This window comes from Erinaceus europaeus, chromosome X, assembly GCF_950295315.1.
Source record: "Erinaceus europaeus chromosome X, mEriEur2.1, whole genome shotgun sequence".
NCBI lineage: Eukaryota > Metazoa > Chordata > Mammalia > Eulipotyphla > Erinaceidae > Erinaceus > Erinaceus europaeus.
In genome coordinates this window covers 63,066,021-63,090,145 of record NC_080185.1, presented here as the reverse complement: position 1 = coordinate 63,090,145, position 24,125 = coordinate 63,066,021, and the positions used below count along the sequence as shown (strand labels likewise).

Below are 24,125 nucleotides of genomic sequence, written 5' to 3'. Positions count from 1 at the left end.
GAGGAGAGCTCAGGGTCAATATTAGAGGGGAAATGGAAGAAGCCTTGAGAAACTTCAGGATCCAATGTGGAGTAGGACCAGACTGCAAAGGAGATAGGGAAAGAGCATTAAGAGATGCTGGGAAATTGTGCCAATGCAGTCACATCTGCCATGTTGTCCCCTCAGGCTACTGCTAGTTCCCTGGAGAGTTGGGACATTCTCGGAGTGCCTGTTCAGCCATGGTATGCCCTCAGGACATTGTCTATATCCCCGTGATATCTGGAGTGCTCTGATTACTCCTCCCCCCTCCCATTCTCACGAGAGTTATCCTATCCTGGAGTGCTATGGTTACTCCTCCCCCTTCCCATTCTCCCGAAAGCTACTCCTATAAAAACCCTTCGTTTTCCGTACCTTGCTCTCTTGCCGGCTTCCACTCTGGTGTTCAGACGCAGGAAAGGTTACTGCATGAGGCGGCCATTTTCTCTACCTCCATGTGGCCCAACCTGCTTCTCTAACACCCAACTCTGCGGTGCCAGCGCGAATAAAGATTTGTGTTTCCTCTTCGCTTCGGACCCTCTCTCTCTCTTCTCTGCGGCCCGCGCACTACAACAAAGAGAGGTTTAAAAGAAGCTTAGGGTGGTGAGCTAGTTTACCTTGTAGAGTGCACTGTACTTGAGGCATTGAGTTGAAGCCCCAGCAGCACACGTGGGCATACACCATGGATGGCACCTCAGGCGCACCATGCATAGTATCTCCTCTGTCTCCATATCTTCTCCATCTCTCTCCATATCCCTCTCTTTCTCTCTCTCTCTCTCTCCAGAGCACTAATCAGCTCTGTCTTATGGTGGTGCAAGGGACTGAACCTGGGAATTTGGAGGCTCAGGCATGAAACTGTCTCCTCTTTATCAGGGAAAAAAAAAGAACAAAACTCTAGGCCTAGGAGACCACTCATGTCATTGAAACCAAAACAAGAATATTTCAAAAAGTGAGGAGTAGACTATAAACAAGGTCTTGGGCTTGGGACCAAGTGATTATGCAAAAAGTTTTTCCTATCTGAGGTTCTGAGATCCTAGTTTCAAATCCCAGCACCACCTTAAGTCAGAATGAGCAGTGCTTTGGTAAAAATATAAATATAAACAAGGTTTATTGATACTGAGAGGTTAAATAAGATGTATATTTAGGAGTATAGACATCATTGATAACCTTCACTATGAAATGGGAAAACCAGAAGACTGGGAATGATAGAGGAAGGGGGAACCACCAGGGTTTGTGACAGGCCTCTACTCTTGAATTCCTATAGGCTGAGAGGGAACCGCCCCTGTTTATGACGGGTTTCCATGTTTGTGGCAGGCTTCTACTTTCACTTCACTATGCCCCTGACTGTTCCCACCTGTTTCTCAGTTTGAAGTAACCCTCTCGCTTCATTCAACCCACTTACACTATGAATTCTGAACACCACACCCCCTTTGCAAAACTACTAAGTAGCCTGAACCTACCCAGCAGTTGGTTCAGACTCACATTTGAACCTACCCAACCCAACAGGGTAATAAAACATACTCCTTACCCTCCATGTGATTCTCAGTCTTGTTTCTGGCTCAATTGGAGCTGTAACAACCAGTTTCATTTTCATGCACTTTAGGGTTGGAGTATGGATTGGAATAGTAGAGAAGGGAGGACAAGGAAGAAGAAACAAAACAGTTTGAGAAGAGCACATAAGGTCAAAATCGTAGCAGGAATGAGATTTCGGGGTCCAGAGATCCTTAAAAAAGCAATGTGCAGATACGTAAAGTTTTAAAGAAGGATCTTTTGGGGATACATGATAGCAAATATTGTAGAGAAAATGGAAAACATGTAGTGTACATTTGCTGAAAGAGAGGAGGGTGTTGGCCCCAAAGACTAGGTGGAGGATGTCGTGTTCAGTAGGAAAAGAGATAATCTCAGTCTAAATCAGGGACTCCTTATAGGATGTGTGTACATATCAGTGGATTTATTATTTTTTTATTTTTTAAATATTTTATTCATTTTTAAAAATATTTATTTTATTTATTTATTCCCTTTTGTTGCCCTTGTTGTTTTATTGTTGTAGTTATTATTGTTGTTGTCGTTGTTGGATAGGACAGAGAGAAATGGAGAGAGTAGGGGAAGACAGAGAGGAGGAGAGAAAGATAGACACCTGCAGACCTGCTTCACCGCCTGTGAAACGACTCCCCTGCATGTGGGGAGCTGGGGTTCGAACTGGGATCCTTATGCCGGTCCTTGTGCTTTGCGCCACCTGCGCTTAACCCGCTGCACTACAGCCCGACTCCCATATCAGTGGATTTATATTTGATACCAGGAAGTTGAAGGACCTCCATTCTGAAGACTCCCCCCTTGTTTATCCTGTAAATGTAAATGTGACTATACACAGTCATCTGCATGGATGGAGAATGAAGAAGAAAGGGGTTGGATATTTGAGAGAATTCAGAGTTCACTGTAGGGGTTTCTACAGAGGGCTGACCAGAGAAAAGACTATGGAGGAATATTGACCACCTGTTTCATATTTTTAAAAAATATTTTTATATTTATTTATTTATTTTCCCCTTTGTTGCCCTTGTTTTTTATTGTTGTTGTAGTTGCTACTGATGTCGTCATTGTTAGATAGAACAGAGAGAAATAGAGAGAGGAGGGGAAGATAGAGAGGGGGAGAGAAAGACACCTGCAGACCTGCTTCACCACTTGTGAAGCGACCCCTCTGCAGGTGGGGAGCCGGGGGCTCGAACTGGAATCCTTATGCTGGTCCTTGCGCTTTGCACCACTTGCGCTTAACCCGCCCCACTCCCTGTTTTATATTTTTGATGGTAAATTTAACTTGAGCAGAACTTTACTTATTCCATGTGTTTTTCCACATGTCCCAACATTTCATCTTTCTGAAATCTCAGAGCAGTTCCATGAGGGACGTCTTATTTACCCTACATTTTTTACAGTGGATGAAATAGAGATACAACAAAGCAATACCATTTATATAAAGTCAAAGAGTTATGGTTAAGGGGCCGGCCGGGTGATGGCACATCTGGTTGAGTGCACATGCTACAATGCACAAGGAACCAGGTTCAAGCCCCCAGTCCCCACCTGCAGGGGCAAAGCTTTGTGAGCGGTGAAGCAGTGTTGCAGGTGTTTCTCTGTCTCTCTTGTTCTTTATCTACTCCTCTCAATTTCTGGCTGTCTCTATTCAATAAATAAATAAAGATAATTTTTTTAAAAAAAAAGAGTTATGATTAGAACCAGGTACTGAACCCAGATAGTCTGTATTTGAAGTCCATGATCTCAGAGAGTACACAAAGATATGCCCTCTAAATAGATCTACTGTTGACACATATATATCCACATAACTAAATTTCATAATTATACCATATTCTATTTAAAAAAATAGTTAATTTCATCATTTTATGGAGGGGGTTTAATGGTTTACAGTACAGTTGTTGAAACATGGGTACAATTCCTCATTTCTCCATGATAGGTGTTTGCAAAAAAATCTCATCTCCAACTTAGAGAAGGATAATTTAACTTTCCTTTTAATTTGCCACCAGGGTTATTGCTGTGGCTTGGTGCCTGTGCAGCCCCTATTATTATTATTTTTAATTTTTAAAAGATAGAGACAGTGGGAGAGGTGGAGTGGGAGGGAGGGAAGGAGGGAGAGAGGGAGAGTGAGAGAGAAGAGAGACCCCACAGCACTGAAGCTCCTTTCAATGCAGTGAGGACTGGACTCAAACCTAATCTGGGTTGCTGTGGAAAATCAGGGCACTATCCTACTAAGCTATTTTGTTGGCCCTAAACAATCCTTGAGACAAATGCCATTATTAGATTTTGGAGGTGAGGAAAACTGATTTTGATTCTAGATAAGTCATTCAGCTAATACGTGCTGGAGACAATATTCCCAACACCATCCATTGGTTTGATTTCTTCAAAAAAAATCGGAGAGAGAGATAGAAGAGAGAGGAGAGAGAGGAGAGGGAGAGAGACGGAGGAATCAGAGTATCACTCTGGCACATGATGTGCCAGGGACTTAATTCGGGACCTCATGCTTAAGGGTCCAGTGTTTTATCTGTTGTTCTACCTTCCAGGCTGCTAGTTTGATTTTTTTTGTTTTGCTTTATATTTGAGTGCAAAAACATATGACAGATTGATTAATATTTCTCAGCCTCCTGGCAGTTGTTATCAACCAGCATGTCTACTGGAAAGCAGAATCATACAGTTTAGCTTTAGAAGCAAATCAAAATACTGTAAACACCAATGACTCATAATTTCTGGTAAAGCTTAGGACAAACAGCAATTTACCCATCATCCACTTGTTTATTCATTCATCAAATACTCATCAAGGACCTATCATGCAACTGAATCATGTGAAGTATTATTGTTAAACCCTGACTGAAACCATTTATCTTCCACAAATGAAGCAGGGACCTGTGCTAGAAGTAAGCAACTGTGGACTTATGTTAGGAATTGGGTACAGTCTCAGAAGGAAGAACTGTAATATTTACCGAATGTGGATTGTGTTAGATATGTGAGATGTTGGGAAGTTCACTAACTCCCAGGAGGATTCTTGGGTCTCAGCTCCAGGCAGCATTGTTTTGGAGGATTGTCCTTGAGGTAGAGCTCTGAAAGGTTTGATGTCCTTTCATCTTCTGACTTTTTTTTTTAATTTAAGAAAGTATTAATTAACAAAACCATAGGGTAGGAGGGGTACAATTCCACACAATTCCCACCACCCATTCTCCATATCCCGCCCCCTCCCCTGATAGCTTTCCCATTCTCTATCCCTCTGGGAGCATGGAACCAGGGTCATTGTGGGTTGCAGAAGGTAGAAGGTCTGGCTTCTGTAATTGCATCCCCGCTGAACATGGGCGTCCATACTCCCAGTCTGCCTCTCTCTTTCCCTAGTAGGGTGGGTCTCTGGGGAAGCTGAGCTCCAGGACCCATTGGTGGGGTCTTCAGTCCAGGGAAGCCTGGCCGGCATCCTGATGACATCTGGAACCTGGTGACTGAAAAGAGAGTTAACATGTGAAGCCAAACAAGTCGTTGAGCAATCATGGACCCAAAGCTTGGAATAGTGGAGAGGAAGTGTTAGGGGGATACTCACTGCAAACTCTAGTGTACTTCTGCTTTCAGGTATATATTTTGCAGTAGTTTACGGATACGTGTGAACGTATGCTCTCTCTCACAGAAACTGGTGTATATCTAGGTTTTGGGACTTTGTTAGAAAGTGAACCACCTGAGATGGAATGAGAGTATACTATGAAAGGAAAGGTCTCACCCGAGTAATGAAGCTGAAGGGTTGTCATTCCACACGTGTAGTCTCTGGACACAGTCTGAAGTGAAGCATGTTAAGGTGGCAGTCATTGTGTTGGTTAGGTTGTGATTAGCAGATGCAATATTACTTGATATGGATTGGGAGAGGCATACGGGAAAGTGGGCCCTATCCAGTGGTTCCAGGAGTGGGGGAAGTAGAGGCTCTATAGTGGAGATGTGAGGTTCCTGCTGTCTTAGGGTTCAAAAAGACAATCGATAGTTAATGTTATCATCACATTATTTGGTAATTGGGTTAACTTTGAAAAGTCCTTTTGTTACAGAAGCCAGACCTTCTACCTTCTGCAACCCTCAATGACCCTGGGTCCATGCTCCCAGAGGGATAGAGAATGGGAAAGCTATCGGGGTAGGGGGTGGGATATGGAGATTGGGTGGTGGGAATTGTGTGGAGTTGTACCCCTCCTACCCTATGGTTTTGTTAATTAATCCTTTCTTAAATAAAAAAAAAACATGAAAAAAAAAGGAATCAAAAAAAAAAAAAAAGAAAGAAAGAAATAATAATAAAACTGTGGTCCAGGAGGTGGTGCAGTGATAGAGCTTTGGACTCTCAAGCATGAGGTCCTGAGTTCGATCCCTGGCAGCACATGTGCCAGAGTAAAAAAAAAAAAAAAAAAAAAAAAAAAGAAAAGTCCTTTTGTTAGGGTTTGCTGTACAGTACCCAGTATCTTGTATATAGCTGTGCTATTGGTTGCTTCTGATCTACTTGGTCTAGGCTTTTGAGAGAATCTGCATATCAATTACACAGCCTATATATTGAAAAGTTTCAGTTTGTGTTTTGAAAAACTTAAAGACATACAATTAATTTTCCCCCTCTCGTATTAATTAACTAGTGATGTATATGACTACATTTTACTAGGAGTGTACATAAACACCATTCCCACCACCAAAAGACTGTGACCCATCCCTCCCACCCACTCCCACCCCCCACTGTCCCAGGAAGCTGCATGTCTACCCCTCACCTCAGGGTTATTACTTTGGTGCCCTACTTACAATTTGGTCAGGTCCCGCTTTTAGTTTCCCTTTCAGATCTTCTTCCTCAACTTCTGTTGATGAGTGGGATCATCCCATACTCATCTTTATCTTTCTGACTTAGTTCACTTAACATAATACCTTCTAGCTCCGTCCAAGATGGGTCAGAGAAGGTGGGTTCATTGTTCTTGATAGCTGCATAGTATTCCCTTGTGTAAATTAAATTTTTAAAATATTTATTTATTCCCTTTTGTTGCCCTTGTTGTTTATTGTTGTAGTTATTATTGTCGTTGTTATTGATGTCATTGTTGTTGGATAGGACAGAGAGAAATAGAGGAGGAGAAGATAGGTAGGGAGAAAGATAGACTCCTGCAGACTTGCTTCACTGCCTGTGAAGCGACTCCCCTGCAGGTGGGGAGCCGGGGGCTCTTTCCGGGATCCTGACACCGGTCCTTGTGCTTTGCGCCAAGTGCGTTTAACCCAATGCACTACCGCCCGACTCCCTCATCTTCTGACTTTTATACTCCCTGAACTGCTGGGTCTCCAATGGCCATGCTTATCTCTGTATTCAAACCTTCTCTTTTATGAGGTAATTTCTTTATCTTATCTTACTTATTTCCCTTTGTTTTATTTAATAGGACAGAGAAACTTTGAGAGGGGAAGGCTAGATAAAGAAGGGGAAAGGGAGAAAGACATCTCAGCACTGCTTCACCACTTGTGAAGCTTCTGCCCTGCAGGTGGGGACTGGAGGTTTGAGCTTGGGTCCTTGTGCATACTAACCTGTGTTCTTAACTGGCTGTTCCACCCTCTGGCCCCTCAGACCCTCCTTTTAAAAATATATGCCTATTTTCTTCAATGCTGTAATAGTATCATTTTCACTTGTGTGGTCAGACGTGAACCTAAAATATCTTGCCACTTCAGAGGGACTGTCAGGATTCATAGTGACTCTAGGAAAATGAATGGGTACCGACTCCCTCTCCTTTGTAAGGTGAGTACAGAAATATATCACTATAACAAGAGTCTGGGTTAAAGATTAACTGTGACTTGTACAGAGTATATTCATGCACAGGTTTTCTATGTTCAGTCTGGAGCTTCACTTCTGGCTACATTACACTCTATACTTCTTTCTTAGAAGCTCATACTGTTTCTGAAACTACTGATGAGGAATTGCCCCATATTTGGTTTTAAAGAAGTTTATGTATCCAGTTCATCAAAGCCAGGTACACTGTTTATTTTTCTTCTAGTTCTGTTAATAGATTATTAATTATTGGGGCCGAGTTGTGGTGCACCTGGTTGAATGCACATATTACAATGAGCAAGGACCCAATTTGAGCCCCTTGTCCCCACCTGCAGGAGGAAGGCTTTGTGAGTGGTGAAGCGGGGCTGAAGGTGTCTCTCCCCCTTCCCTCTTGATTTCTTTCTTTTTTTTTTTTTTTTTGATTTTTTTTTTTAAGAAAGGATTAATTAACAAAACCATATGGTAGGAGGGGTACAATTCCACACAATTCCCACCACCCAATCTACATATCCCACCCCCTCCCCAGTAGCTTTCCCATTCTCTATCCCTCTGGGAGCATGGACCCAGGGTCATTGTGGGTTGCAGAAGGTAGAAGGTCTGGCTTCTGTAATTGCTTCCTCGCTGAACATGGGCGTTGACTGGTCGGTCCATACTCCCAGTCTGCCTCTCTCTTTCCCTAGTAGGGTGGGTCTCTGGGGAAGCTGAGCTCCAGGACACATTGGTGGGGTCTTCAATCCAGGGAGCCTGGCCGGCATCCTGATGACACCTGGAACCTGGGGGCTGAAAAGAGAGTTAACATACAAAGCCAAACAAATTGTTGAGCAGTCATGGACCCAAAGCTTGGAATAGTGGAGAGGAAGTGTTAGGGAGGGTACTCACTGCAAACTCTAGTGTACTTCTGCTTTCTTACTTTGGTGCCATACTCCAAACTCAGTCAATTTCTGCTTTGCGTTTCTACTTCTTTTTTTTTTTTTTATGCATAACATTCCCCAGATTCCCATTTAACAATACAACCCCCACTATTTCATTCATCATTTTTCATGGACCTGTATTCTCCCCACCCACCTACCCACCCCAGAGTCTTTTACTTTGGTGTAATACTCCAATTCCATTTCAGGTTCGACTTGTGTTTTCTTTTCTAATCTTGTTTTTCAACTTCGGCCTGAGAGTGAGATCATCCCGTATTGATCCTTTTGTTTCTGACTTATTTCCTTCAACATGATTTTTTCAAGGTCCATCCAAGATCGGCTGAAAATGGTGAAGTCACCATTTTTTACAGCTGAGTAGTATTCCATTGTGTATATATACCACAACTTGCTCAGCCACTCATCTATTGTTGGACACCTGGGTTGCTTCCAGGTTTTGGCTATTACAAATTGTGCTGCCAAGAACATATGTGTACACAGATCTTTTTGGATGGATGTGTTGGGTTCCTTAGGATATATCCCCAGGAGAGGAATTGCAGGGTCATAGGGTAGGTCCATTTCTAGCCTTCTGAGAGTTCTCCAGACTGTTCTCCACAGAGGTTGGACCAATTGACATTCCCACCAGCAGTGCAGGAGGGTTCCTTTGACCCCACACCCTCTCCAGCATTTGCTGCTGTTACCTTTTCTGATGTGTGACATTCTCACAGGAGTGAAGTGATATCTCATTGTTGTCTTGATTTGCATTTCTCTGACAATCAGAGACTTGGAGCATTTTTTCATGTGTTTCTCGGCCTTTTGGATCTCTTCTGTGGTGAATATTCTGTCCAAGTCCTTCCCCCATTTTTGGATGGGGTTATTTGTTGTCTTGTTGTTGAGTCTGGCAAGCTCTTTATATATGTTGGTTATTAAACTCTTATCTGATGTATGGCATGTAAAGATCTTCTCCCATTCTGTGAGGGGTCTCTTGATTTGGGTAGTGGTTTCTTTTGCTGTGAAGAAGCTTTTTAATTTGATGTAGTCCCATAGGTTTATACTTGCCTTAGTCTTCCTTGTAATTGGATTAGTTTCATTGAAAATGTCTTTAAAATTTATGCGGAAAAAAGTTCTGCCAATATTTTCCTCTAAGTATCTGATAGTTTCTGGTCTAACATCCAAGTCCTTGATCCACTTGGAATTTACTTTTGTATCTGGTGAAATACAGTGATTCAGTTTCATTCTTCTGCATGTTTCAACCCATTGTTTCCAACACCATTTGTTGAAGAGACTCTGCTTTCCCCATGTAATAGTCTGGGCCCCTTTGTCAAAGATTAGATGTCCATACGTGTGGGGCCTCATTTCTGGGCTCTCAATTCTATTCCACTGGTCAGTGTGTCTGTTCATGTTCCAGTACCAAGCAGTTTTGATGACAATGGCTCTATAATACAATTTGAGATCTGGCAGTGTGATGCCTCTGGTTCTGTTCTTTTTTCTCAAGTTTGTTTTGGCAATTCTAGGTCTTTTCTGGTTCCAGATAAACATTTGTAGCATTTTTTTCTATTCTCCTAAAAAATGTGCTTGGCATCTTGATGGGGATAGCATTAAATTTGTAGATGGCTCTGGGTAAAATATTCATTTTGATGATGTTAATTCTTCCAACCCATGAACATGGAATATCTTTCCACTTCTTTGTGTCTTTTTCAATTTCTTTGAGTAGTGACTCATAATTTTCAGTATACAAGTCTTTCACTTCTTTGGTTAGGTTTACTCCTAGATATTTTATTGTTTTTGTTGCTATAGAAAAAGGAACTGATTTCTGGATTTCAATTTCTTCTAACTTAGTGTTTGCATAGAGGAATGCCACTGACTTTTGAATGTTAATTTTATAGCCTGACACATTACTGTATTGCCTGATGATTTCCAAAAGCTTCTTGCTGGATTCCTTAGGTTTTTCCATGTATACTATCATGTCATCTGCAAATAAGGAGAGTTTGACTTCTTCTCTTCCAATCTGTATGCCTTTAATTCCTTGCTCCTGCCTGATTGATATGGCAAGAACTTCCAACACTATGTTGAATAGTAATGGTGATAGTGGGCAGCCCTGTCTAGTACCTGATCTGAGTGGAAATGCTTCCAGTTTTTCACCATTGAGTATGATGTTGGCTGTAGGTTTACTATATATAGACTCCACTATCTTCAGGAATTTTCCATCTATTCCCATTTTTTGTAGTGTTTTGATCATAAAGGGATGTTGTATTTTTTCAAAGGCTTTCTCTGCATCTATTGATATGACCATGTGGTTTTTGGTCTTGCTTTTGTTGATGTGGTGGATCACATTGATTGATTTACGTATATTAAACCAACCTTGCATGCCTGGGATAAACCCCACTTGGTCATGATGAACAATCTTTTTGATATACTGCTGTATCCGGTTGGCTAGAATTTTGTTCAATATTTTCGCATCTATGTTCATCAGAGATATTGGTCTGTAGTTTTCTTTTTTGGTTGTGTCCCTGTCTGCTTTTGGTATCAGAGTGATGTTGGCTTCATAGAAGCTGGCAGGGAGTATTCCAGTGTCTTCAATCTTCTGGAAGACTTTTCAAAGTAGAGGTATTAGTTCTTCTTTGAAAGTTTTGTGGAATTCATTTGTAAAACCTTCTGGTCCAGTACTTTTATTTTTGGGAAGATTTTTGATAACTGTTTCAATTTCATTAGCTGTGATGGGCCTGTTCATGTTATCCACTTCCTCTTTACTTAGTTTTGGAAGTTGGTAGGTATCTAGGAAATCATTCATTTCTTCCAGGTTTTCTATCTTTGTGGCATATAGTTGTTCATAGAAGCCTCACATGATATGTTGAATTTCTGCAGTGTCTGTTGTGATTTCTCCTCTTTCATTTACTATCCGATTTATTTGGGTCTTCTCCCTTTTTTGTTTTGTGATTCTGGCTAAAGGTTTGTCGATTTTGTTTACTCTTTCGAAGAACCAACATTTACTTTCGTTGATCTTTTGTATGGTTTCCCTATTCTCAATGTTATTTATTTCTGCCCTAACTTTAGTAATTTCTGTCCTTCTGGTTGCTTTAGGATTCCTTTTTTGTTCTTCTTCTAGGTCTTTGAGATGTGCAATCAGGCTGTTTATTTGTGCCTTTTCTTGTTTCCTAATGTGTGCTATGAACTTCCCTCTTAGGACTGCTTTAGCTGTGTCCCAAATATTTTGATAGCTTGTGTCTTCATTTTCATTGAACTCTCGAAACATTTTGATTTCTTCCTTGATTTCCTCTTTGACCCAGAAGTTGTTAAGAAGTGTAGTGTTGAGCTTCCACATTTTGGGACTGTTACTAATCTTTTGTTGATTGTTAAGTGTTAGTTTAATTCCACTGTGGTCTCAGAAGTTGCTTGGGATGATTTCAGTGCTCTTGAATTGGCTGATGCTGTCTTTGTGGCCTAACATATGGTCTATCCTTGAGAATGATCCATGTGGATTTGAGTAAAATGTGTATTCCAGTTTCTTGGGATGAATGACTCTGAAAATGTCCAATAGTTCTAGTTTATCTATCTCTTCATTTAGCTCCCTTTTGTCTTTACTGATTTTCTTCCTGGATGATCTGTCAAGTTGAGAGAGTGGGGTGTTGAAGTCCCCTAGTATGATTGTGTTACTGTTAATATATTGATGTAGCTCTTTCAGTAGAAGTTTGATGTATTTAGATGGCTTCTCATTGGGTGCATAGATATTAATAATTGTTAAGTTCTCTTGATTGACTGATCCTCTGAGCATTAAGTAGTGTCCATTCCTATCTTTTTAAATCTCATCTATTTTAAAGTCTATCATGTCAGATATGAGAATAGCTGTTCCTGCCCTTTTTTGTGGACCATTGGCTTGAATGATAGTTTTCCATCCTTTCACTTTAAGTCTGTGTTTGTCTTGTTGGGTTAGGTGAGTTTCCTGTAGACAACATATTGTTGGGTTGTGTTTTCTGATCCATCTTGCTACTCTATGTCTTTTAATAGGTGAATTCAGGCCATTGACATTTATTGATATCAAAGATTGAAGATATTTTAACGCCATTCTTGTAGAGTTTTAGAGTGTTTTGATATATGTCCTATTTGTGGTGGTCTGGTTCTTTATAGGAGACCTTTCAGACCTTCTTTCAGGGCAGGCTTGGTGATGGTTGCTTTCGTCATCTGTTGCTTGTCTGAGAAGGTTTTGATGCTTCCATCTAGTCTGAATGACAGTCTAGCAGGATATAGTATTCTTGGCTGAAAGCCTTTCTCATTGAGCACTCGATAGATATCTTGCCATTCTCTTCTGGCCTGTAGTGTTTGTATGGAGAAGTCTGCTGCTAATCTTATGGGTTTTCCTTTGTAGGTGACTCTTTGTTTTTCTCTTGCAGCCTTGAGGATCCTTTCTTTATCCTTATTCCTTTCCATTCTAAGTATGACATGTCTTGGTGTCTTTAGGTCTGGGTTAATTCTGTTTGGGACCCTCTGGGCTTCTTGAATCTTTATGTCTTTGGTGTTGTCTAGACTAGAGAAATTTTCAGCTATTATGGCCTGGAGAATGCTTTCTTCCTCTCCTTCTCTTTCTTCCTCTGGTAAGCCAATAATGCGTATATTGTTTCTTTTGAAGTCATCCCATAGGACTCTGTTGTTGTTTTCATCATCTCTTAATCTCTTTTTGAGATCTCTTACTTCTTTTTTAGTTGTCTCTAATTCATCCTCAATCTTGCTAATTCTGTCTTCAGCCTCATAGATTCTATTCTCTCTGCCCTCTACTGCTTTCTGGAGTTCATATATTTTGTTGCCTTGCTCTGATACTGTTTTAGCTTGTTCAGCTAGTTGCCTTCTTAGCTCAGCGATTTCAGCTTTCAGCTCTCTAATAACCATGCGATTATTAGAATTTTCTTCCATTTTCTCATTTGTTGTTCCTGCATTTCTGATTACAATTTTTTCAAATTCTTTACTCACTCCTATTATTATTTCCTTAGCTAATGTTTGGATGTTGAACTCGTTGTTTTGTGCTTCGCCCTCTGGAGGACTTTTAGCTGGACTCTTGTCCTGGTTCGAGTCTCCAATATTTTTTCTTGTTGTTTTAACCATTTTATATATTATGTTATTAGTTCCCTTTATCAGTACTTTTCAAATTATTGATCACTATTGCCTGGATTGACTTGTGTCTAAGTAATTTAATTAAAGGGTTTACCGTGGTGGAAGTTAACAGTTTTTTTTCAATCCCTGAGTTGAAGCTCAGTGGTGTAAAAGCCTCTTTTTTTCTTCCCTGTAGGCTATGGATGCCTGAGGACTTTTAAACTATCAATAGGCTTCTTCGCTTAATCACTGACTCCTAACCAAGAGATAAAGCAGGGTGTGGCAGAGATAATCCAGTGGTTATGCAAAGAGACTTTCACAGCCCCTCAGCGATGCCACCGAGGTATAGGTCTTCTCCTGAGTTTCCCGGTTAGATCTCTGTGCCCTGGTGTCCCTCCCTGTTGCTGCTCCAGATTCTGAGGGTAGTAGCAATGGAGACTCACAGTTGCACTTGGTGAGTCTCTGGGGAGTCCTGTCCTCCCTTCAGCCGTCCCCTTGTTGTGGAGCAGACTGGAGGTGGTGTCTCCACTGATAAACTGCTGAATGTTAGCAGTCACTTAATCTCTCCTTAGGCCCCTCTCTCCTCTCTGTCACCAGCCATGCGTGTTTGTACTCACGGGTGATTTACTGGGTTCCTGTGGTCATTCTAGTCCTGTCTTGTTTCAGTCTGGGTTGTCTCCTTTGGTATTCCTAGTTTATCCGGTAGAGGAGAGGAGAGGAGAGGAGAGAAAGCGATCTGCTGCTCGTAGCTCCGCCTCCGGAAGTCGAATCCCCCTCTTGATTTCTGACTGTCGCTATCCAGTAAATAAAGATAAAATGCCAGGCTAGCGTGGGGGTGCCTCTTCTAGCGCACATACGCTCTAGGTTGGAGAGAATGTGACCGGAGCCAGCCTGGGCTGCTACTCACTCAGCGACATGAGGGAGCTGACTCATGAACCAAGCTCATGGCAGCGAGGCAATGCAGTTCTTTATTGATCAGAGAGCCAAGGCTTTTAAAGGGCAGACCCAGAAGAGGCAAGTCAGAAATGGAAATGACTAGGAAAGGGGCAGAGAACGGCAAAAGGGTCTGGAAAGGCAGGAACTTCCTTAGCAACTGTTGCGAGGGTTTTAACTGGTAGGATTAATAATATCCTGCAGTCAGGGATGGTCTTGAGGATAGAAAGAAGATAGATCAAAGGAATGGAATGTGTGGGAATCTTTCAGGCAAAACAATGATTATGTAGTTAGGCCATAGTATCAGGAATGCAGGGTGGAGCATGGGGAGCTGGCTTAATGTTTTAAGGAATGCTAGGCTCCTGGAGGCAGAAAAATGCAGGGTGCTTTGTGAGGCTCCTCACAATTTCCCGACATCTCCCCCTTTCTTTTTATCTAATGGTCATAGTGTCAGGAATGTGGGGTGCTTTGTGAGGCAGGGAGTCTGATAAGACGGGGCAAACCTTCGGGGTTACTCCTGTCCCTCCTTGTTCAACCTCTCAGAAGAGAGAGAGACTGACAGGATAGATGTACTCCTCAGGTCAAGCCCTGCCAGGCTCTACCACATCCTCACAATTTCCTGACAATAAAAAAATTTAAAAAAGGTTATTATTTATATTTGCGGTATACACAGTTCCCATTTTGATTATGCCATAACAATGTCCTCTGTAGAAATTTATGAAAATACAGAAACACACACACACACCACACACACATTTTCTCTATTAAAATACAGAATATAGGGCGTCAGGCAGTAGTGCAGTGGGTTAAGCTCACGTGGAGCAAAGCCTAAGGATTGGTGTAAGGATCCTGGTTTGAGTCCCTGGTTCCCACCTGCAGGGAAGTCGCTTCACAAGCGGTGAAGCAGGTCTGCAGGTGTCTGTTTTTCTCTCCCTCTCTCTATCTTTCGCTCCTCTCTCCATTTCTCTCTGTCCTATCCAACAATGACAACATCAACAACAATAACTATAACAATAAAACAAGGGCAACAAAAGGGAAAATAAATTTAAAAAATACAGAATGTAGAATCTTCCCCCTACCAGCTCTACTGAGATATTCACTGGTATACTTCTTTTTTATAATGATTTAAAAAAAGATTTTATTTATTTATTAATAAGAAAGATAGAAAGAGAAAGGAAGAACCAGGCATTACTCTGGTACATGTGCTGCTGGGGATTGAACTCAGGACCTCATGCTTAACAGTCCAGTGCTTTATCCACTGTGCCACCTCCCAGACCACACAGCCTTTTTTTTGTAGTGGAAGCATTTAAGATATACTTTCTTAGCAACATTCAAATATATGATAGAGTATTATTAAGTAACCCTGAACACCGTAGTTTACATTGGATACTAATTTTATAACAGGGAACTTATACCCTTTGAGAATATCTTCCCACATTTCCCTCACATCTTGACCCCTGACAACCATCGTCTGCTCTCTGTTTCTCTGAATATATCTTCTTTAGTTTCCTCATGCAATCTAAAAATGTGTAAGTGAAGGCTGGGTGGTAGCCCACCTGGTTAAGCACATATATTACAATGTGCAAGGACCTGGGTTCAAGCCTCAGGTCCCCACCTGCAGGGGGAAAGCTTTGAAAGTGGTCACTCTGTCTCTATCTCCCCTTTCCTCTTTATCTCTGAATATCTCTATCAAATAAATATCATTTTTTAAAAGTATAAGTGATGTACAGTGTTTCTCATTCTTTGACTATTGTAGCTAATGTTGTAATAAAGATGCACATTCAGGGGCCGGGTGGTGGTGCATCTGGTTGAGCGTATACGTTATCGTGCGCAAGGACCTGGGTTCAAGTCCCCAGTCTACACCTCCAGGGGAAAGCTTCACAGGTGGCAAAGCAGTGCTGCAGGTGTCTCTGTCTCCTCTCTCTAACCCCCCTTCCTCTCAATTTCTGGCAGTCTCTATCAAATAAATAAATAAATAAAAAAGAATATATTTATAAAAAATAAAGATGCACATTCAGGTATTTCTACAAGATCTTGACTTTAACTCCTATGGATATAAGTAGGGCTACTGGATCATGTGATACTTCTGTTTTTACTCTTTTCCACTGTGGCTATACCAGTTTTCATTCCAATCAACAATGCATGAGGGTTCTCTTTTTCTTCATATACCCTTGCCGGAATTTACCATTTGTCATTTTCATTGTTGTTACTTGAACTGGTGTATAGTGACATCCTTCTGTGACTTTGATTCTTAGTGATGTTGACGGGCAAACGCTAGAAGAAGAAGTGATGTTGACCACTTTTCCTGGTACCTTTTAGCCATTTATATATCTTCTTTGGAAAACCATCTATCTGGATACTATCCCATTTTTTTAGTCAAGTTATTAAATACTTTGTCATAGAGTCAGGTAAGTTCTTTATCTATTTTGAATATTAACTCTTCATCAGATATGTGATTTGCATAAATATTTTTCCCATTGAATTTGTTGCCCTTTCATTTAGTTAATTGTTTAATTTTACTAAGTAGAAATGTTTCAGTTTTTTGTAGCCTCATTTATTTAATTAAATTTATTTTAATAGAGACAGACAGAAATTGAGAGGGAAGAGGGAAATAGAATGAAATGAAAAGAGACAATTGCAGTATGGCCTCATGGCTCATGAAAATTTCCCCCTGCAGCTGAAGACCTGGGCCTTGAATGTGAGTGCTTACACATGATAACGTGTGCACTTTACCTGGTATGCTACTGCCTGCCTTCCTCCACAACTTTGGCTTCTGATGCTGGTAGGGACTGAACCTTGGATCTTTGGTGTCTCAGACATAAAAGTCTTTATGCATAATCACTATGTTTTGTCCCCTCATTTATTTGTATTTGCTTTTGTTGCTTTGTTTTCATTGCCACTGTCAAAATCTCACTGCTGAAATTTCTGTTAAGAACAATTTCTCTTTGTTTTCTTCTAGGATATTTGTATTTAAAGATTTATTTTATTTGTTATATATGAGAGACAGAGAATTCCACATGAGACAGAAAGACACATCATAGTACCACTCTGGTACATGTGTTTCCAGAGATTGAAATGGAACCTCAAGCATACAAGCCTGGTGCTCTGGCTATTATTTCCTCAACTGCTTTTCCAGTACTTTTAGAGTTCTAGGTCTTACATTTAAGTCTTTTAGAAATGTAGAGTTGTTTCTTTTTAAATTATTATTATTATTATTTATTTTTTACCAGAGCACTGATCAGTTTTGGTTTATGGTGGTACAAGGGATTGAACCTGGGACTTCAGAGCCTCAGGCATGAGAGTCTCTTTGCATAACCATTATGCTAACAACCCTGCCCTCTTTGAGAAATGTAGCTCTGGGTGGGCGAGTGGTAGCAAAGCGGGTTAAGTGCACATGGCGTGAAGTGCAGGGATGGGGATAAGGATCCCAGTTTGAGCCCTCAGCTCCCCACTGCATGGGGGTCTCTTCACTGGTGGTAAAGCATGTCTGCAGATGTCTATCTTTCTCTCCCTCTGTTCTCTTGATTTCTCTCTGTCCTATCCAACAATAACAACAACAACAACAAGGGCAACAGCAAGGGGGACAAAATGGGGAAAATAGCCTCCAGGAGCAGTGGATTGGTAGTGCAGGCAGCAATCCCTAGAAATAACCCTGGAGGCAAAAAGAAAAAAAAAAAAGAAATGTCGTACTGGGAAATGAACTCTGGGTCTTGTGCATGTACAATAACATTGATACACCTCCTTGGCCTGATTTTCTATTCTTTATTCTCTTTATTATTTTTATTTTATTTTATTTTATAGTGACAGAGAGAAATTGAGAGGGAAGGGGGAATCAGTGAAGGAGAGATAAAGATAGATACCTGCAGCACTGCTTCACCACTCATGAAACTTGCCCCTTGTAGGTGGGGACCAAGGGTTTGAACCTGGGTTCTTGCACATGGTAACATGTATACTCAGCGGTGTGCACTACCATCTATTCCCTCAATTCTTTGATTTTAAGAGAAAGAGAAAGGAGATAAAGGGAGAGACATATATGTGTATGGAGAGAGAGAGAGAGAGAGAAAGAGAGAGAGAGAGAAAACAACACCACATCAAAGTCCCATCATCCATGGTATGACCTTTTATGCTCCTCTGTGCTCCCATGTGCTACTGGAACTAAATTCTAGGGAGTCTTGCATAGTAAGTCACGTGTTCTACCAGGTTAGCTATCTCCTGGACTCTAAACATAAGTGTTTGTTCCATTTCTAGTTAATTTTCTCAGTCATGTTAATTTTCTGAATGTGATCATCCAATTTCCCTGGCACCATTTTCTGAAGAGATTATCCTTTTCCCCATCTCCCCTTGGCTCCTCAGTCAATTATGTGTTGATTGTACATGCATGGATTTATTTTTGGGTGCTCAGTTCTGTTCCACTGATTTATGTATATTTTTATGCCAGTACCATACTCTTTGGATTATTATCACTTTGCAGTATACTTTGAAATCGAGAACTGCAATGGCTCCTGCTTTGCTTTTTCTCTGTATTGCTTTCACTACACATGTTCTTTAGTGGATATGTACACAATTTACAATCACTTTTTATATGTGAAGTTCTAATAGTGCACTGAAGTTGTAAATAGCCTTTGGCAATATGGACAACTTTCATTTATGTATTTATTTATTTTTCAGTTAGGTTTATTGCTGGAACTTGGTGCCTACATAACTTCATTTCCATTGGCCATTGTTTGACAGAGGTTTAGAGACACATGGAGACAGAGAAGCGGAGACATTTGCAGGATTGCTCCACCATGAGTGAAATTTCCATCATTACAAGTGGGGACTGGAGTCTTGAACTTGGATTCTCACACAAGGTAATGTGTGTTCTTGGGCTGGTGAGATAGTACAGTGATTATGCACAAAAGTTTCCCATGAATGGTGAGATAGCACAGTGATTATGCAAAATGTCACTCATGTCTGAAGTTCCAAAGGCACCAAGTTTGATTCCCATCAGAACTATCATAAGCCAGGATTTAGTAGTGACTTAGTTAAAAAAATAATGGGGGCTGGGTGATGACGCATTTGGCTGAGTGCACATGTTAAAATGTGCAAGGACCTGGGTTCGAGCCCCAGTCCCCACCTGTAGGGAGAGAGCTTTACAAGTGCTGAAGCAGTGTTGCAAGTGTCTCTCTGTCTCTCTACCTCTCTATCACCCCCTTCACTCTTGACTTCTGGCTGTCTCTAATAAATAAATAAAGATAATAAAAATAATGTATGTTTTATACTAGGTGCAGTATCACTGAACCCCTAATAGGAACATTTCTTTGCCACTAGGGTTATTGCTGGTGCTCAGTGCCTGCACAAGGAATCTACTGTTTCCAATGGCCACTTTTCCTTTCCTCCTCTGTCTCTCATTTATTTTTTATGAGACAGATAGAGTTTTGGAGGAGAGGTAGACATAGAGAAGGAGAGATAAGAGAAACACCTGCAGTACTGCTTCACCACTTGTGAAAACTTCCCCCATGAAGGCGGTGACTGGAGATTTGAACCTGGGTCCTTGTGCCTAGTAACATGTGTACTCAACTGTATGTGCCACTACCCAGCCCCTAATATGAACATCTTAATATAATTTTTATGATTTTTAAGCGTAGGCTATCTTTAAACTTGTCGCTTTTTCAGTTTTTTCATCACTTTTCAGCAGATTGTTCACTTACTTTAGATTTATTCCTAAATATCTTGCTGTAGTTGATGGTATTGTGAATGGGATTGCTTTCTGATATTTTGTTTTCAGTGCATAGAAATACAACTGTTCCTAAATATGGGAAAAGTATGTAAATACTGTTAATTGTAAACTCTGTCAATATGGACTAGGGTCCATGTCTATCCATATTCAGCACAGGAGCCTGTGCAACCTCTGCATCCCTGCTAGTCTGAACTCAACATTCCATGGTCATACATAGGGGCATGTTCTAGGCTGCACTCATTTCAGGACTCGCCTTCCTGGAGTGGCATTGTATGCTGACCCAGGCTCCCTTCAGAGAGTGGGGCAGTTTCTACAGCTGTTATTCTACGTTAAGGGCAAAGTCCTGTACAGGCCCACAAAAGGGGTTATGATGTTGTTCCTGATGGAAATGACCAGTGATGGCATAGAGGGATCTGTTAGAGGTCTAGGCTCACTATATCTGTGTGGGAATCCCAGGATTCCCTGATTAAGGCCCCAGATGATGGGATAGTCTGGTAGTGACCAAAAGGACCATATTTAAAAAGTGCCGGTCACAGGGAGGGCAGGGTGGTGGCGCACCTGGTTGAGCGCATGTATTACAATGCTCAAGGACCCGGGTTTAAGCCCCTGGTCCCCACCTGCAGGGGGTAAGCTTTTTGAGTAGTGAGGTAGGGCTGCAGGTGTTTCTCTGTCTCTTTCCCTCTCTATCACCTCCTTCCTTCTTGATTTCTGGGTGCCTCTATCCAATAAATAAAGATAATAAAAAATGTGCCGGTCACTTACCCTTATCCAGCCCTTGTAGTCCTTACTTTATCTGATAGGGCTAGGGTTAGAGTGATTGAGGAAAGTGAAATAGGAAGTAAGTGAGGATGGTACCTAGGTCTAAGTAGAACTTTTCCCATATTTGGTAGTTACTCTCTGCCCTAATCCAGCTTTCTAGCCTTATTCCTGACTCTGACACCATCTTCTCAGATAATACTTTCTTTTGTTTAAATGTTATTTATAAAATGGAAATATTGACAAAACCATAGGATAAGAGGGGTACAATTCCACACAGTTCCCACCACCAGAACTCCATATCTAATCCCCTCCATAGATAGCTTTCTTTTTTTTTAATATTTTATTTTATTTATTTATTCCCTTTTGTTGCCCTTGTTGTTTTATTGTTGTAGTTATTATTGTTGTTGTCGTCGTTGTTGGATAGGACAGAGAGAAACGGAGAGAGGAGGGGAAGACAGAGAGGAGGAGAGAAAGATAGACACCTGCAGACCTGCTTCACCGCCTGTGAAGCGACTCCCCTGCAGGTGGGGAGCCGGGGTTCGAACTGGGATCCTTATGCCGGTCCTTGTGCTTTGCGCCACCTGCGCTTAACCCGCTGCGCTACAGCCCGACTCCCCATAGATAGCTTTCTTATTCTTTATCCCTCTGGGAGTATGGACCCAGGATCATTATGGGGTGCAAAAGGTGGGAGGTCTGGCTTCTTTAATTGCTTCCCTGCTGAACATGGGCATTGACAGGTCGATCCATACTCCCAGCCTGTCTCTCTCTTTCCCTAGTGGGTTAGGGATTGGGGAGGTGGGGCTCCAGGACACATTGGTGGGATTTGTTTGCCCAGTGAAGTCAGGTTGGCATCATGATAATGTATGAAATCTGATGGCTGAAAAAGAGTTAAGATATAAAGCAGAACAAATTGTTGACTAATCATGAACCTAAAGACAAGAATATTGCAAATGAAGATTTGAAGTCTCCATTTTGGAAAAAGCTAGTAGGTCTATTTTAGGTACATTCCATGGGGCCCTTGACCCTACTAGTTTTTGCCTGAGCTTGACATCTAATATGCAGGTGGGCCAAACTTATTGTCTGGGGAGATGGTGTCATAGTTGGAAAAAGGACTAGAAAGCTGGATCAGGGAAGAGAGTAGCTCCCAAATATGGGAAACATATATACATATTGTTAACTGTAAACCCCATTGATTTGATCTGGGGCCCATAGTCAGACAGTACAGGTGCGGACCAGGGGCTTAAACCCAGGTCCTTGGGCACTGTAACATGTGCGGTTAACCAGGTGCATCAGCACTCAGCTCCGTAAATGTATTCTTACATAATTCTGGAGGCCAGGCAGTTTACATGTGTCACAGAGGCACAATCAAGTTTTTGGTATAGGTGATTTCTTTCTTTTTTATTTATTTATTTATTTATTTATTTTTTATTTAAATTTTTAATTTAAGAAAGGATTAGTGAACAAAAGCATAAGGTAGGAGGGGTACAACTCCACACAATTCCCACCACCCAATCCCCATAACCCACCCTCTCCCATGATAGCCTTCCCATTCTCTAGTCCTCTGGGAGCATGGACCCAGGGTCGTTGAGGGTTGCAGAAGGTAGAGGGTCTGGCTTCTGTAATTGCTTCCCCGCTGAACATGGGCGTTGACTGGTCGGTCCATACTCCCAGTCTGCCTCTCTCTTTCCCTAGTAAGGTGTGTCTCTGGGGAAGCTGAGCTCCAGGACACATTGGTGGGGTCTTCAATCCAGGGAAGCCTAGCCAGCATCCTGGTGGCATCTGGAACCTGGTGATTGAAAAGAGAGTTAACATACAAAGCCAAACAATTTGTTGAGCAAACATGGATCCCAAGATTGGAATAGTGGAGAGGAAGTGTTGGGGAGGTACTCACTGCAAACTCTAGTGTAATCCTGCTTTCAGGTATATATTTTGCAGTAGTTTATGGATACGTGTGCGCATATGCTCTCTCTCACAGAAACTGGTGTATGTCTAGGTTATGGGACTTTGTTAGAAAGTGAACTACCTGAGATGAAATTAGAGTGTACTATAAAAGGAAAGGTCTCACCCGAGTAATGAAGCTGAAGGGTTGTCATTCCACACGTGAAGTCTCTGGATACACTCTGAGGTGAAGCATGTTGAGATGGCAATCGTTGCTTTGGTTAGGTTGTGATCGACGGATGCAATATTATTTGGTATGGATTGGGAGAAGCATACGGGAAAGTGAGCCCTATCCATGGGTGCCAGGACTGGGGGAAGTAGGGGCTCTATAGTGAAGATGTGAGGTTCCTGCTGTCTTAGGCTTCAAAAAGACAATCAATAGTTAATATTATCATCACATTATTTGTTAATTGGGTTAACTTTGAAAAGTCCCTTTGTTATGGTTTGCTGTACAGTACCCAGTATCTTGTATATAGCTGTGCTATTGGAAGCTATTGGTATAGGTGATTTCTTAAGGGGAATTTTTTTTCTTGTTTATTCATAGTTTTTGTTAGGCCATCATTATTTTTTAATGCATGATTAACACTGATTTACAAGGTTGTAAGATTACAGGGTATATTTATTTTTAAAATTTATTTATAAAATAAAAAAAACATCGACAAGACCATAGGATAAGAGGTGTACAATTCCACACATTTCCCATCACCAGAGTTTCTTTTTTTATTTTTTAAATTTTTATTAGTGATTTAATGATTATTAACAAGATTGTAAGATAACAGGGGAACAGTTCCATACAGTTCCAACCATCAGAGCTCCATGTTCCATCCCCTCCACTGGAAACTTCACTATTATTTTTATTATTTTATTTCTTTATTGGGGAATTAATGTTTTATATTCAACAGTAAATACAATAGTTTGTACATGTATAACATTCCCCAGTTTCCCATTTAACAATACAACCCACACTATGTCATTTATCATCCTTCATGGACCTGTATTCTCCCCACCCACCCACTCCCACCCCAGAGTCTTTTACTTTGGTGTAATACTCCAATTCCATTTCAGGTTCTACTTGTGTTTTCTTTTCTGACCTTGTTTTTCAACTTCTGCCTGAGAGTGAGATCATCCCATATTCATCCTTCTGTTTCAGACTTACTTTACTTACCATGAATTTTTCAAGGTCCATCCCAGATCGGCTGAAAATGGTGAGGTCACCATTTTTTACAGCTGAGTAGTATTCCATTGTGTATATATACCACAACTTGCTCAGCCACTCATCTGTTGTTGGACACCTGGGTTGCTTCCAGGTTTTGGCTATTACAAATTGTGCTGCCAGGAACATATATGTACACAGATCTTTTTGGATGGATGTATTGGGTTCCTTAAGATATATCCCCAGGAGAGGAATTGCAGGGTCGTAGGGTAGGTCCATTTCTAGCCTTCAGAGAGTTCTCCAGACTGTTCTCCACAGACCATCACC

At 41.2% G+C, this 24,125-nt stretch overlaps 1 long non-coding RNA gene across 2 annotated transcripts in view; it reads left to right on the top strand.

The window, feature by feature from the left end:
* The window catches only part of LOC132535851 (uncharacterized), a 64,997-nt gene that overhangs the window by 8,422 nt on the left and 32,450 nt on the right, over positions 1 to 24,125 (top strand). For both annotated transcript variants that reach the window (XR_009547600.1, XR_009547599.1), the window contains exon 3: positions 18,898 to 19,079. This is a non-coding gene — a long non-coding RNA (uncharacterized LOC132535851). The remainder of the gene's footprint in view (positions 1 to 18,897; positions 19,080 to 24,125) is intronic.